The sequence below is a fragment of the Chelonoidis abingdonii genome, chromosome 22 (genome assembly GCF_003597395.2).
Source record: "Chelonoidis abingdonii isolate Lonesome George chromosome 22, CheloAbing_2.0, whole genome shotgun sequence".
Taxonomy (NCBI): domain Eukaryota; kingdom Metazoa; phylum Chordata; order Testudines; family Testudinidae; genus Chelonoidis; species Chelonoidis abingdonii.
In genome coordinates this window covers 27789469-27805069 of record NC_133790.1, presented here as the reverse complement: position 1 = coordinate 27805069, position 15601 = coordinate 27789469, and the positions used below count along the sequence as shown (strand labels likewise).

The following is a 15601-nucleotide window of genomic DNA, read 5'->3' as shown; positions in this document are numbered from 1 at the left end:
GGACAGCAGAGTTGACCGCGAGACGTGATACTTGGGACAGCAGGGAGGGGGGGACAGCAGGAGTGCCGGGCGAGACCGTGATACTGGAGCACAGCGGGAAGGGGGGGCATGGGGGCACAGCAGGGAAGGGGGCACAGCGAGTGACCGCGAGACCGTGTTACTGGGGAGCACAGCAGGGAAGGGGGGGGGCACAGCAGGGTGACTGCGGAGACCGTGCATACTGGAGCAACAGCAGGAAGGCGGGGACATACTGGGGCACAGCAGGAAGGGGGAGGGCACAGCAGGCATGACCGGCGACGTTGATACTGGGGCCAGCAGGGAAGGGGGGGCACTGGGAGCCAGGCAGGTGAGCCAGACCCGTGATCTGAGGCAGCGAGTGGGGGTCACAGAGAGCTGACGGCGGAGTCCTGGTGAGGTACTGGGCGCCAGCAGGGAGGGGGCACAGCAGGAGTGACCGTGAGACTTGATACTTGGGAGCACACGAAGGGGCAGGGCGCAGAGGAGGGGGCACTGGGCACGCAGGGGGCAGGGACAGCGCGGAAGGGGGGCACAGCAGGAGGTCGAGTGAGATCGCGAATACTGGGGCACACGGGAAGGTGGGGACGCGGTGAGGCGCGTTACATATCTGGAGGCACAGCAGGGAGGGGGGGCTACTGGGGGCACACGCAGGGGTGAGGGCCGAGACCGGATACTTGGGGGCGGCAAGCAGGTTGGGGCTGTGGCGGGGACCGATACTGGGCGCACAGCGGGACTGGGCGGGGCCGCGCCGAAGAGTTGCCATTGGCAGCGACAACAGCTGGAGCGGCGCCTGCCCTTTAGGCGGCCCCTTGATCGCTGACGTGGTTCTATCATTAGAACCGTGAGCCGCGCTCACCCTTCTCATTGGTCGTCAGTGGCCATAGGCGCGGCTTCGTGACCGGCCGCGGTGTTGCGCGTGCGGGCCCGGCTTGGCGCTGCCTGATGTTTGCCGCTGCGGAGCAAGCTGGGCCCCGGCCCCGCCGGGGCTTGGGTCAAACGGCCGCCCAGCCGGCCCCGGCTGCGGAGCTCAGCCGCGGAGCAGCGCGTGTAGGCTCAGGGCTTCTGAGTCTTGGGGTCCCCCAAAGAAGGTTTGGGGAGACCAGAGGGGGCCAAAACCCTGGAATTTTTGGATGGTGGCAGCAAGATCAAAGCTAAGCTGGTAAGTAAGCTTAGAAGGGTTCATGCTAAGCACGCAGATTTTGGACGCTAAGGTCCAGATTTGGGAAAGATGCTTATGATAACACCCCACCACACCTCCCAGCCCTGCTGTGCCCCCAGTGCCCCACCTCCAGCCCTACTGAGGCATCAGGGTCCTGGCTCCACCCTGGCCATGCCTGTCAGCCTGGCTAGGCCACACCCCAACCCCTGCTGTGACCTCTGTATCCCTTCTCTGCTACCCTCAGCCCTGGTACATGGCTGTGCTCTCTTGCTTGATATAGAGCACCAACTCTTGGCAATATAACTGTGTCACTTGGGGGTATGGAAAATGCACACCCCGAGCCATTTAGTTATACCAACCTACCCTTGGTACAGAGAGTGCTGTGTCAAGGGGAGGGCTTCTCCAATCGACATGCTACCGCCTCTTGGGGAGGAGGATTAACTGCATAGGTAGCATCTTCACTAAACGCTGCATTGCTATAGGTGTAGACAAGCCCTCAGTTACAGCTGACAGCACCTTCCCCATCCCCTACACCAGGGCTGCTGGGGAATGTAGGTGCTGGTTGTGCTTTTTGCAGTCACTTCCGTGCCACGCAGATGTAGGTGGTTTTAACACCCTTTGTGCTGCCTGAATATTTGCAAGGATCCGCTCAAGGGGAACATTTTCAGAAAAAAATGTGAAAACTTTTAAATAATGGAAATAGTGGTCCATTGGCCTGGGGAAACAAAAACATGTTTTTATGAAATGGTTTTTCTTTTCCAACCACCTCTACTTTCCATTTGTTCTGATACTAACTGGGAGCTGCCAGAAAAATGGGGAAAAAAGTAAAAATTGCAGTAATGATTGGCCAACTGGCCTCCTGGCAGTCAAGTGATTTGGAATGATGGCATTTTCCCCAATAAATAGGGCTTCTGGAGTGCAGGTTGCACTGACAATCCCTGCAGGTGATTTAGTGAGTGACTGTCTCTGCTGGAACTCTGTAGACCCTTGGTTCTACAATATCCCGACAGCTTCTTTTTTCATACTAGCAAAAAGAACAGGACTACTTGTGGCAACTTAGAAACTAACATTTATTTGAGCATAACCTTTCATGGGCTAAAACACACTTCATCGGATGCATGCAGTGGAAAACACAGTAGGGAGATATATATACACAGAGAACGTGAAAAAAATGGAACTCCAATGAATTCAGTACAATAGCTAAAGACACATCCCTGAGATTTTAGAATGGGCAGTGCATTTCCAACTGGTCATAATCACGTGTGCTGTGGCCCAGCCTGCCCTGATGCATCAGTGGAAGTTTTGCATTCACTCCCCTAGGAAGAGGACAGTTTCATCTTTCTTTAACAGGCAACTATTGCTGTTTTTTCTAAGACCCCCCACATATTAAAACATACCCATGTAACAAAGCCATCTACAAGGGTCTGATCCCCCAGTCCTCACTCACATAAAGCTCCCACTGACTTCAGTTGACTAAGTTTAAGCTCAAGTGTAAATGCACCAACTAGCTGAGTCTAATTTTAAGAGCACCTGTGAGCCACTATTCAGCTGAAGTGGAGAATGTAAACTGGTGTTTCAGACCAGGCCCCATGAAACGCGCTGGCTTGAGGAGACACACCCACCATTGCAACCCATTGCTGTCGCCTCCCACCAGGTACTGCATTCAGGCAGGAAACTACTGACACTTTGTTGTGGTTTAGGAAAATCTCAAGTCATTTGGCACAAATTATTTCCTGGTATCTTAAAATGCTTTTAACTCCCTGCATGCAAAGCAGCACCTGCCTAGCAGAAAATCTTCCTCTCCAAGGGGGAAGTTCAGCTCACTCTGCTCCAAGCTCAAGCAATTGGGCTCATTTAGGGGCCTGGGGTAGGGGGGCGTTGCACCCTCTGCGGCAGCATGGGGAGTTCCTCTCCAGGGCAGCTAGAGGGTGTAAACCCCTCATGTGGCAGCTCCACCGCGCAAACAATCTGCCACGCAAACTCTTCACAATATACTAGGGCTGGCATTTTCCAGGCTGCATACCTGGAATTAGGCACCTAAATGGCTCTGGCTGCCTTTCATTGGTGCTGAGCCGAGCCTCTTGCATCTCCCACTGGAGCCAGAGGTAGGGCGCTAAACCCTTCTGTCACTCAAAGCCAGTTTAATTTCCGTGCCCAACTGCAGCACCAACATTCTCCAACTTTGTCTCAGTCATCTGAAAGACCCTTGAATTAACCCTGTTAGCCCTGAAGCTCCCACCACTGGAAGCAACAAAGAATCCTGTGGCACCTTATAGACTAACAGATGTTTTGGAGCATGAGCTTTCATGGGTGAATACCCACTTCGTCGGATGCATGTAGTAGAAATTTCCAGGGGCAGGTATATATATGCAAGCAAGCTAGAGATAACGAGGTTAATTTAGTCAGGGAGGATGAGGCCCTGTTCTAGCAGTTGAGGTGTGAAAACCAAGGGAGGAGAAACTGGTTTTGTAGTTGGCAAGCCATTTGCAGTCTTTGTTTAATCCTGAGCTGATGGTGTCAAATTTGACTGCAAATGGGCTTGCCCAACTACAAAACCAGTTTTCTCCTCCCTTGGTTTTCACACCTCAACTGCTAGAACAGGGCCCTCATCCTCCTGACTAAATTAACGCTCGTTATCTCTAAGCTTGCTTGCATATATATACCTGCCCCTGGAAATTTCTACTACATGCATCGACGAAGTGGGTATTCACCCATGAAGCTCTGCTCCAGAAAACATCTGTTAGTCTTATAAGGTGCCACAGGATTTTGCTGCTTTTACAGATCCAGACTGAACAGGGCTACCCCTCTGATACTTGCACACCACTGGAAGGATGTTCGTATAGGCCAGCGCTCTCGTCTCTGACATTTATTTTAAAGCATTCCAGCAAACAAATACTTCAGTCAATGGGGACACGTTAATGCAAGGAAGGCCTGTTCTGGCGCTATGGCTTCGCTGCCCACAGGACCACATTCACATAGTATCACAACTCCCTTCTCTCTCCTGCTGCCATGCTACCATGCCTGCCTGGGGCTGCCTGCCCTGGCTCACGCTATGCCCCAATTGTCACGGTCTGCCTGCATCCTCAAATTGTTTCAGGTAGAACTGATGTAGCAAACTGCCTTGTCAATCACATTTAAGTGCAAAGAAGAGGCAGCTGTGATCTCGAGGCAAGAAACCCCAGGTAAATGATTGCCACAGCTTGTCTCCAGGTGCAGGCAGAATGGATGTGCGTCATCCGTTGAGGAGGAAAAGCCAGGAGGGGGAGCTGTATCAGGAAGGACAGGAAGCAGCAGCGAATCCAGCCAGTTTCAGGTACCTGCAGAAGCAAAGGAAAGCTGAGAGAAGAACTGAAAACAAAACACATTCAAATGCGACAAAGAGCAGCACGCAGCCCGAGGCTTTGGGGCTGGGACCTCAAGAGAATGTGCGAAGTGAGACACAGATCACTGTGTAGGACCTGGAGCCAGGAACTGGGGAATGTCTATGCAGAAACTTGGCCATTCCCCCTGAGCATCCCTATAAAAGGATTGCTCCCACATTTCACTCTCTCCTTTGCTTGTATCTGCTTAGCCTCCAGTGGCTGAACCTTAGAGTTCAAATATGAGGTACTAGCATAAACTCCTCTAAGCTTAATTACCAGCTTAGATCTGATAGCGCTGCCACCAGCCAAAAATTCCAGTGTTTGGCTCACTCTGGTCTCCCCAAAACCTTCCCTGGGGAACCCCAAGACTCAGATGCCCTGAGTCTACAACAAAGGGAAATAACCCACTTCCCTTCCCCCTCTTTACCCTCCCCAGATTTTCCCGCTTCAATTCCTTGAAACACAACCAGAGAGATTAAGAGTCTCTCCCCCTCACCCAGAGGCTATGCAGATTCAAACCTAGTCAAGCTCTAACACAAAGAGATTTTCCCCTCCCTTCGTTCCTTAGCCTTAACCAGAGAAAACTCAAACAGGTTTTAAAAAGAAAGCTTTATATAAAAAGAAAGAAAAAGACATAAAAATATTCTCTGTATCAAGGTGACAATAATACAGGGTCAATTGCTTAAAAGAAAAAATGAATAAACAGCCTTATTCAAAAAGAAATACAATTTAAACATTCCAGCAACTACACACATGTAAATACAAAAAAAAAAAACAAAAAACAGCCTATTGTTTTTCTACCTTTGTACTCACAACTTGGAAACTGAAGATTAGAAGCTTGAAGATAGAAAGATCCCTCTCATAGCTGAGAGACAGACAAAAGACACAGACCCAAACATTCCTCCCTGAGCTTTGAAAAATCCGGTTTCCTGATTGGTCCTCTGGTCAGGTGTTTGGTTCCCTTTGTTAACCCTTTACAGGTGAAAGAAACATTAACCCTTAGCTATCTGTTTATGACAATAGTGGACCACTTGAGTCAAATACATTAACAGGTCTTGCTGAGCTAGGACAGTGTGGCTCAGTGGGTAGGATATTAACCTGCCACTTGGAAGACTTGGGTTTGATTCTCTTCTCTGCCACAGACTTTCTGCATGACTTAGGGCTTGTGTGGACAAATAGTGCAAGATAGATTTACACTCGGTTTTGCTGAGCACTAAGTGACCACGTGGACCCTGCTGCTGTGCACTAAAAGTTTCATAGTGGGCCTTGAAATACACGTAGATCAAAGATCGCTAGGGAACTGTTAGTGCATGGCAGCAGGTCCATATCGCCAGTGAATGCTTGGCAGGCTAATGTGAGATAAGTTACACCCTCGCTTGCCACTTGCTGTCCAGACAAGCCATCTGTCTCCGCTCCCAAGCTGTACAATGAGGATAACAGTGCTTCCTACCCCACAGGGGGTTGTGCAGATGAATACATTAAAGACTGAGAGGCGCTCAGTGAGACATACTCAGGGTACAATCCAGACCAATGAGTGGCTTCGTCATCCCTGCCCTCCTACCTGGGGTGCCCTTTACAATGCCTTGCCGCTATAGCCTCTAGCCTGGACTGGTCACAAGCAGCCTTTAGCATGCAAGTCACACCCAGCTATGTCTGCGTGTGTGCTTCAGATAGCCAGCCACACCTTGGGTCTTACTGCAGAGTGACCCCAACACCCCCCAACCCTAGATTCCCCCCTCCCCAGATATGTCTGTCCTGTACTGCCAAGCCCTCTCCTGGACACTACAAGTCCATTATTTCTTTAATAGAAATAAAATGCACACAACTTGCCACCCCAAATAGGGTTTCCCAGGCACTTCAGTTTAAACCTGCTGGATTAGATAAAACAAGCTTATTAATCACAAAGAGAGAGATTTTAAGTGGGTACAAGTAATGAGGCATAAAAGTCAGAAAAGGTTACAAGAAAAATAAAGATAAAATGCAACTGGTGCCTAACAAATTCTGTTAAATTCAAAGCAAAGTTTTCTCATCACATGCTTTTAGCAGTTTTGCTGACCACATTTCTTTGGTCAGGATCCCTTCTCCCAGAATCCAATGAATGCTTCCTTTATCGCTTCAGGTGCTGTGAATGCAATGGGCAGGAGGAGGTGGGGATCCTTGGGATGTTCGTCTCTCTTTTTTATAGTTTCAGTCCCCCTCTTGAAAACATTTACAGCTGAGATTTATGTGGAAGGAAACCCTGATGTTTTTTCCCCCACCTGGTTGAATTTCCATTGTCACCTGAAAATGAGAACAGGTGTTTGCATAGCACTATTGTAGCTGGCATTGCTAAGTATGTGTGTGTCAGGTATGCTAAACATTCATATGCCTCTTCATGCTTTGGCCCCCATTCCAGAGTGTGACGTGATGCTGCATATTCTTTATAGAAATATGCTTATAATATGAATATGGCATAACTAAGATATATTTCATGCGAGATGGGCCTTGAAAGATATCATTGGAAAGGTTATGATTTACGGAGTGTGATTATCCAATTTGTATGCATGTATCATTTCTGTATCTAAAGTTAGGAATATTGACTATGTAACCATTACAAATCAGCATGTGCTTGGGAAACACCCACCAGACAGCAGGCCATCAGCCTTGAAGGGCCATTAGGAGGAAACAATAAGACTTTGAAGATACTAATCTGTCTCCTTCCTGAGAAGTGTCCTGGGATGTTGCTTTGACACTGCAAGGTTAAGTGATAAAATCAGCTGGTGTAAAGTACCACCTCAGACACTGCTGGTACTTTTGCCCTGGAAACAGAGGCCTCCCGCCTTATGTAAATTCTATTTAAGACTAAGAAGTAAGTCAATCCAACACTCTTGTCCTTTGCCTTCCCACCCAAGAGGAAAGGCTGCTGAAAGTACCTGACGGGACAAAGGAACTAAGCTGAGGCAAAGGCAAGGGCTGAATCCAGACTAAGACAGGAGTCTACTCTGTAAAGAGAAATAACTGTAACTCTAGGCAGGTTGCAGAGTTTCTGTAGCTTAAACAACGTTTAGGGTGAGAAACTACATTTTGTAACCTCTGTTTGTAGAGTATTAAGCTTAGTTTGTGTGTTTTGTTTTATTTACTCAGCAATCTGGTTTGTTCTATTTGCTATCCCTTCTAACAACTTAAAATGTACCTTTTGTAGTTAATAAACTTATTTCTTGTTTATAACATAACCCAGTTTGTGCAATTTATATCTGGGAAGCAGGTAGAAGGTGTGCAACTCTCTCCATATTGAGGGAGAGGGCAAATTTTTATGAGCTTGCGCTGTGCAGATCTTTTACACAGTGCAAGACAATATCATCTTGGGTGTACGCTCCAGAGGGGAGCTGCACGTGAGTGCTGGGCAATTTCCTAGCCAAGTCTTCCCATAGAGAGCTGCTACAGCTGGGGTGGGAGGTGTGTGTGTGTGTGTTGCAAGAGACCAGAGAGCCTAATTCAGCAAAACAGGGAGAGGGAGTCCAGGCTGGTGAAACAGGAGGAGCTGTGAAACCCCAGTACATCAGCTGACATACCGGGATTGAGGGGGTCCAACCCATCACACAGAGGACATGCTTCCATGCCACTCATGCTCATTTAAAACAAAAATGTGTTAATTAAATTTGTGACTAAATGCCTTCTAGGAGAATTCTGTGTTTCTTGTTCTGTTTTACCTACATTCTACCATATATTTCATGTTATGACAACCCAGCACATGTTCAATTTAAGAACTCTTTCATTACAGATTTGTCAAAATGCAAAGAAGGTACCTGTAGCAGAGCATGGCAGGGCCCCCTTGGCTCCTGCCTCTGCTAATTCCACAAAATCACTCAGATCCTGGGGTGAGTATCCACTGGTAAAGTTCATTCACAGGCTTACTTCTACCATCATTTCACCATGACCAGTTAGCCCTTCACCATCGGAAGGCAGAAAAGAGCTACCTCCCTGCTTCCACTCCCTGCCTTTCCCTTTCTTTCTGCTCCCTTCTTGGCTTCCTTTCCCTGAGGTTTTTATACAGCCCTTGGCTAATTAGGCAGCAGCTGTCTCTGCCTCCCTGATTAGGGCCAAGTTATCTCCAGCCAGCTCTAATCTATCCCCTTAAATGGAAGCTGACGTGACAGAGGGCTGAACCAGCAACCCTTTGCCCAGCACCCTGTCACAGTACCAATGTGAGATTTCTAAAGATAGCTATAGCACTCGAAGCAAGTTTAAAAATCTGAAGTGCCTTCCAAAATCGGAGAGGGACGAGGTGCGGAGCATGTTTTCAGAAGTCTTAAAAGAGCACCAGCCCAATGAGGAAACTACAGAACCCGAACCACCAAAAGAAAAATCAACCTTTCATTGGTGGCATCTGACTCAGAAGATGAAAATGAACATGCGTGAGTTTGCACTGCTTTGGATAGTTAACAAGCAGAACCCATCATTGGCATGGAAGCATGTCCTCTGAAATGCTGGGTGAAGCATGAAGGAACATATGAATCATTATCGTATCTAGCATGTAAATATGTTGTGACTCCAGCTACAACAGTGCCATGCGAATGCCTGTTCTCACTTTCAGGTGATATTGTAAACAAGAAGCAGGCAGCAACATCTCCTGAAAATATAAACAACCTTGTTTGTCTGAGCAATTGGCTGAATAAGAAGTAGGACTGAGTGGACATGTAGGCTCCAAAGTTTTACATTGTTTTATTTTTAAATGCAGTTATTTTTTGTACATAATTCTACATTTGTAAGGTCAACTTTCATGAAGATTGCACTATAGCACTTATATTAGGTGAATTGAAAAACACTAATATACTAATACTAAAAATATTTGTTTTTTACAGTGCAAATATTTGTAATAAAAATAATTATAAAGTGAGCATTGTACACTTTGTATTCTGTGTTGTCATTTAAATAAATAAATTTGAAAATGTGGAAAACATCAAAAAATATTTAAATAAATGGTATTCTATTATTGTTTATCAGAGTGATGAATTGCGATTTATTTGTTTTAATCACGCAATTCATTGTTTAATTGTTTGACAGTCCTACTTTTTACCAACTGCATCACATTGCAAACTCAAATTTAATTTGTGATCTACTGTAACCCCGACATCCTTTTCAACAGTACTACCAACTAGCCAGTTATTCTCCCTCTTGAAATTATGCATTTTTTTTCCTTCTTAAGGGAGTATTTTGCACTTCTCTATATTGAATTTCATCTTTTTTTTATTTCAGACCAATTCTGCAATTTGTCAAGGTTGTTATGAATTCAAATTCTGCCCTCCAAAATGAGTGCAACCCATCTCAGCTTGGTGTTATCCACGGATGCTATAAGCACATGCTCCACTCCATTATACAAGTCATTATTTGCCCTTTCCCCTGCAAGGGAGCTGTGACCAGCACACTTTCCAGAGCTGAAGTGATGAAGCAGAGTTTGATGGGGACCTGTAGCTGCCATGCCCTGGCCACTAGCCTGGCCAGGCCTTGAGTCAGTTCTTACCTTTTCTTGCAGATTTCCAATGTATCCAAGATACAAGCGTAACCCTTCAACTAATGTGAGAATCAGGAAGGCAGCAACAAGGAGGAACTGGTAGTAACAGGGCAGCAGGCTGTACTGTAACAGGAGGGCAATAGTGACAGACCATCCCCATTTCATCCCACCAGCCCCACACCTGGCACCAGCCCCAACACAAACCCCTCCCACCCCATCGCTCCATATATTCACTCCCCATCCACTTCATCTGCCTCCCTTACTGTTACCGTGCCACTGCTGCGTCCCTTGTCAGGGACTGGGACATGGGCAGTCATGACCAGTGGTTAAATCCAGAGTCAGAGGTCAGGTGCCGGAGCCCAGGGTCAGAGCCAAAAATCAGAAATTGGAGCCAAGAGTCAGAAGGGGGTGAGCTAGAATGAGGCAAGGCAGGACAGGGGCTGTCGCAGCATGAACAGCGATGATGACAACTGCTGCTGCTGGGCTTAACAGCTGGTCTGCTGACTTTCCAGTCAGTCAGGCAGTGGACTACAGGCCAGCTGTGCTCATTAGGCTGCCCCAAGCCTGGCTCTGCTGCAAGCCCAGATTCATGGATTCACAGAGTCCAAGGTCAGAAGGGATCATTGTGATCATCCATCTGACCACCAAAATAATTCCTAGAGCAGATCATTCAGAAAAACATCCAATCCTAATTTAAAAATTGTGAGTGATGGAGAATCCACCATGGCCCTTGGTAAATCGTTCCAAGGATTTAATTACTGTCGCAGTTAAAAATTTGCACCTTATTTCCAGTCTGAATTTGTCTAGCTTCATCTTCCAGCCATATTAGATATTTCTCCGCTAGACTGTTTCTGTCTCTCCAGCGCTGACCCTTGGCTCATTTCCCAGACTCTGCCCACCCTGGACCCAGCTCTAACCAATAGGCTGAACTCTCACTCCCACCACTAAACCTGACTGCCCATGGCCCAGTACCCTGCAGAGGGATGCTTCTTGCACATGGGATGGATCAGGCAGATCTCTTAGACCTCCCCTGGCCTGGGACATTTAAACCAAATGAAAACATAAGAGGCGCACAAGAAGTTTTGCCATTTGACAGGAGTTTCCATTTCTCAGGGTTTGAAATGGACTCATTTTATGTTTTGGGAAAGGAAAGATTTTGATGGCTGGCATGGAAACAGGTTCAAGAAAGTTTTGATAAAAATCTCATGCAAAAATGGATGAAAACCAAAAACTTTCTAAAAGCTCAGTTTGAGAAAGAGTTTTTGCAAAAGGCTGTTGGTTGACAAAAACCCTTTCTGCTCGATAAACCTGGGCCTGAACACAGGCTTAGCTGGCAGCCTGCCTAGAAAGGGCAGTCGTGCAGTTGCTTGGGCGCTGAAGGAACGCATTAGGTGGGACTTCACTCATCTGCCCAGTTCTAACATCCCTGGTTATATGGTACCTTTAATGCCAGCATTATCCCCTCGGACAGGCACCAGAATGGGAAGTAGAAGACATTGAAGAATAGCAGCATCTGGAGGGGCAGGCTGGACAGCACCTCATGCCCTAGGCAGGAATGAAAAGGCACAAGGTAAGCAGGCTCTCCCATTACCACACTGCAAATCCCAGTCTCGCAGGGAAGAACCTGTCCCACAAAATTGGCATTTTACTGAAGAACAAACCTGAGAATGCAGCCTGCTCTGCATGGCACATAGATACTGTTTCTGAACACAGGAGCATGGCCCCTCCCCAGGGGATCAGGCCAGGCCCATGCAGTCGTTGGCACCAGCTGCTAATGTGGAAAGTACAGGAACTCCCCCGGCGGTGTTCCTGATGAGGTTTCACAGTGACCCCTTTCAAGATTGGCTTGTGGGTTTAGATCCCTCCAGTTTTTTTAATCCTCTCTAATGGAAATGTGGATTTTCACATTATCCACATACATGGCTGATGCTTTTATGATTCCCACCAACATCCTGGCATCAGCAATATAAATGGCAGGGGGCTCTGCAAGTTAATCATATGATGGTGTAAAACAAATTCCATTTTTACCAGTTTTCTACTTGCTGCCTCAGTTTCACTAAATGCCCCTTGTTCTTGTATTAGGAGAAAGGTTAGTAGGGTTAATAGATTCCAAGGCCACCACTGTGATCATCTAGTCTGACCTGTATAACACGGGCCAGAGACTTGTTCCTGATCAACCTGTCCACCTCTATCCTTACTTCTGGCCTCTTCATCCTAAACAATCCCAACCTTTGCAATCTCTTCACGGCACACCTGGCGGGACAAGGATAATACAAAGAGGCTCCCTGCCTGTGCACCCATCCCGCTCCCTTCCTCACTTGGAGCCCATCTCCTTCACCATGCACTGTGTTGTGTAAGGCGCCTCAGAGTGAGCACACAGCACATAGGGCAGGCCAGGAAGGCCGGTGCTTGTGCCGCGCAGAGTTCTGCCTCTCTCAGGGTAGGAGACAAACACAGCTATTCATGGAATAAAGCAAAGCCCATTTTGACTTTGCAGCAGTAAAAGCAACAGCAAACACCCAACCACAGTCCTGAAGCAGAGCCCTCGTAAGCTGTGCTTAATCCACACTGGATCTGGGGCAGGCAGAGCAGAGAGCGCCCAGCCCCTGACCCGGGCCCCAGGATTACTGTACTGCTGAGAACTGTACCTGGAGGGTAGATCTGGGCAGCTCCGCAATCCCCAGTTTTATTGTCAATGAACAGCGATCCACTGAAAGTTGTCAAGCCCCTTCGGACATTGTGAGGCAGAGCCATCGGCGCCATCTGAGCCCGCTCTCCCTCCTGATCTGCATAAGATGGTATTAATTTGGCTTTAATTAGATTATAGAGCTGCCCTTCCAAGCTGTAACTGGGGATAAATGTCCTATGCTGTGGTGGGAGTTAGCACAGAAGGGAAAAGAAAGCCCTGGGCAGGTGTTGCCTGATCTATCGATTGGATAGTGACTATATTACTGATTCAGTTTCCCCAGTTAGCACTCAGAAATATGGTAGGTTCTGCTAGATCAGGCCCCATATTCCCAGAATGCCTGTTCAGTGGGAGCCCTGCTGTGCATGGCTGTAACACACACACTTTGGAAATCACACAATGTTTATAATTTTGTGAATACAGCTCACAAAGCCATGAAGACTCTAACCCAGCAAGGCAGTTAGAGATAATACACAGACCTGCCCCAGCCCTTGCTGAACAGCCTGATGTGTCAGTTATCTTCACCGTCACCAGGGGCTGTCATCTAAGCATGGCCCCAGGTTTGCAGGCCAGGAGACAGCTGTTATAATGTGTTATGCTGATGCCACTCTGCCTAAAGGAAAGGAGTTCAGCCTCTTTTTCTTATTTGTAGATCCTCCCTCTACTGATGCTGGGGTGCCCTTCTCCCATAGCTTATTAATCCTTTTACCTCAAGCTTATTAGCGTATACATCAATCAATGACCATGGTATTCTTGTGGTCAGACATCTGCTGATGTTCCTGACTTTAAACACCCCAAACTGGCATAAAGTAGCATCTTGTGGTTACCTGTCAGCAGTTTAGTCCCTACAGCACTCTGCCTTGTGCTGTCTTCTGATCCAGGGTTACACCAGGTTTGCTACTCCAGTGTTAAGGCTTTTTAGGCCTTGGGCCTTAGATAAGTTTAGCTAAGCTATTGCCTTACAGTTGTTGAGGCTTGTAAGCTCATTGCATTACTGCCTTAACTTACACCTGTGCCTCACCTAGCAACTACCTTCAGGCATCATATAGGCTACCCAGGTGAGCTCCTCGGTGAGTGCTGTGGCCACTGGCTGTGGGACTCCGTAGCCCTAGTGGGAGGAATGTTGGTTGGAGAGAAGTGGGCAGTTAGAATGGCTCAGCAGCCTGTTGAGCTGAGCAGGTCCGGCTCAGGGCCCAATTCACAGCTAGCTCCAGTGGGGTTGCAATGACTCATGTGGGCAGTGAGTCCTTCTCCTCCTAGGCCACAGGAGCCAGCAGTAGCGGAAAATGTGACGGAAGAAATTAAATATTAGTGGCAGCAAGTCAAATATTATTGAGAGAGACGCATCAGGATGGACCCTGAACTCCATCTAGGACTGCGCCAAGGTACAGCCATGCCCTAGTGATGGAGGCGGTGGGTGGAGGGAATAGCACCAGGGTCCTACGTGACAGAGTGCAACTCTACGACCCTCGTTTCCTCAGAGCAACCACTGAACGATTGGCCTCAAGGGATGAGGGCCCAGCCACTCTGCTGCAGATACAAGGTGTGCCGCTCAAACACACAATGACCACGAGAAGATGACAGAGGTGAAGACAGAAGACCAGCTTCTGCAAAGAGCAATAGCAGGAAGGGGAACAAAATAAAACCACAGCCAGATGAAGTTTTATTAAGTTGTTTGATCATCTCAAGGATTCTATTGTCCGTTGAATTCAGTTGCCTCCTAGGAAGAGAGGTGCTAGACTAATTGTAATTACACAGCTGTATTTTATGTGTACCTCTGTATGTGGATATAGTTAGTACTGTACGTATAAAGAGCGCTATCTGCTGGCACAAACATGAAGTCTGCAGTATTTATATACTAAGACTACAGGATTATCACTCTGAAGCCCAAAATGTCTGTAGTCAGTCTGAAGTGATAGAATCAGCTACAAGCATGAGAGCACCTCTCATTCAGAATATTGTTGCCTGTTTTAGATCTGAGTGGCTGGTCAAATTCTGGGGCTTTAGGGACGTTCCAGGTGGAAGCAGAATATCCTCTTTGATGCAGTCTTGTTTACTTACAAGGAACATACAAAGTCCTTCTCTGAGCGCAGGACTAAAGGAAAGGTTCCTTACAGCCCTAATCATCTTTAGCCAACACACCAAAAAGTTCTCTCTGACTTTTACCAAGGACACAGTGCTTGACGTTCTTGCTTTTTGCCCCTTCCCCTTCTCCCTCTAGCCCCTTGTCTGTTCTGAGTTTCTGTGTGTGTGCGTAACCCCCCCCCCCCTTAACTCACATTGGTAGTAGTTTCTGGGCAGATTCTATTTGCCTTGTTTTAGATGTGACCCCTGCTCTGTCTCTTGCAGCTGCCTCATGTAAAGGGTGTGCTCACACATCAGTTTCAAGCAGGAGCTTAACGCAGCCCATAACAAGGTTGGCTTGAGCATTGACCTGCTAAACCCAGAGTTGTGAGTCCAATCCTTGAGGGGGCCAATTGGGGTAAAAATCTGTGTGGGGATTGGTCCTGCTTTGAGCAGGGGGTTGGACTAGACGACCTCCTGAGGTCCCTTCCAACCCTGATATTCTATGATTATTTTATGAAGGTTTAACCCAGCTCACAGCAGGATCAGCAGGTTCAGACATCACCGGGTCTTGCAGTCTCTTAGGTTCCAATTTTAAGTTCTCAGCCATTTGACTTTACACATTACACCCGTGTAATGCATGTATCTGTGCTACGGCAAGTGTCCCACACCATTGCGGTAGCAGAGAACTCAGCCAATCACCATCATTACTCTACAGCTAATTTGCACGCAACAATTTCATTGGTTGTATGAGGGTGACTGCACAGTTTATGGATTACGTGGCTCAGCTGCCACCCCTTTGTGCCCAACTGCCACCCACA

General features: G+C 47.5%; 1 pseudogene; it reads right to left on the bottom strand.

The window, feature by feature from the left end:
- Positions 1-4148: 4148 nt before the first annotated feature.
- Positions 4149-12784, bottom strand: LOC142045855 (transmembrane protein 17B-like; annotated as a pseudogene).
- Positions 12785-15601: the final 2817 nt, after the last annotated feature.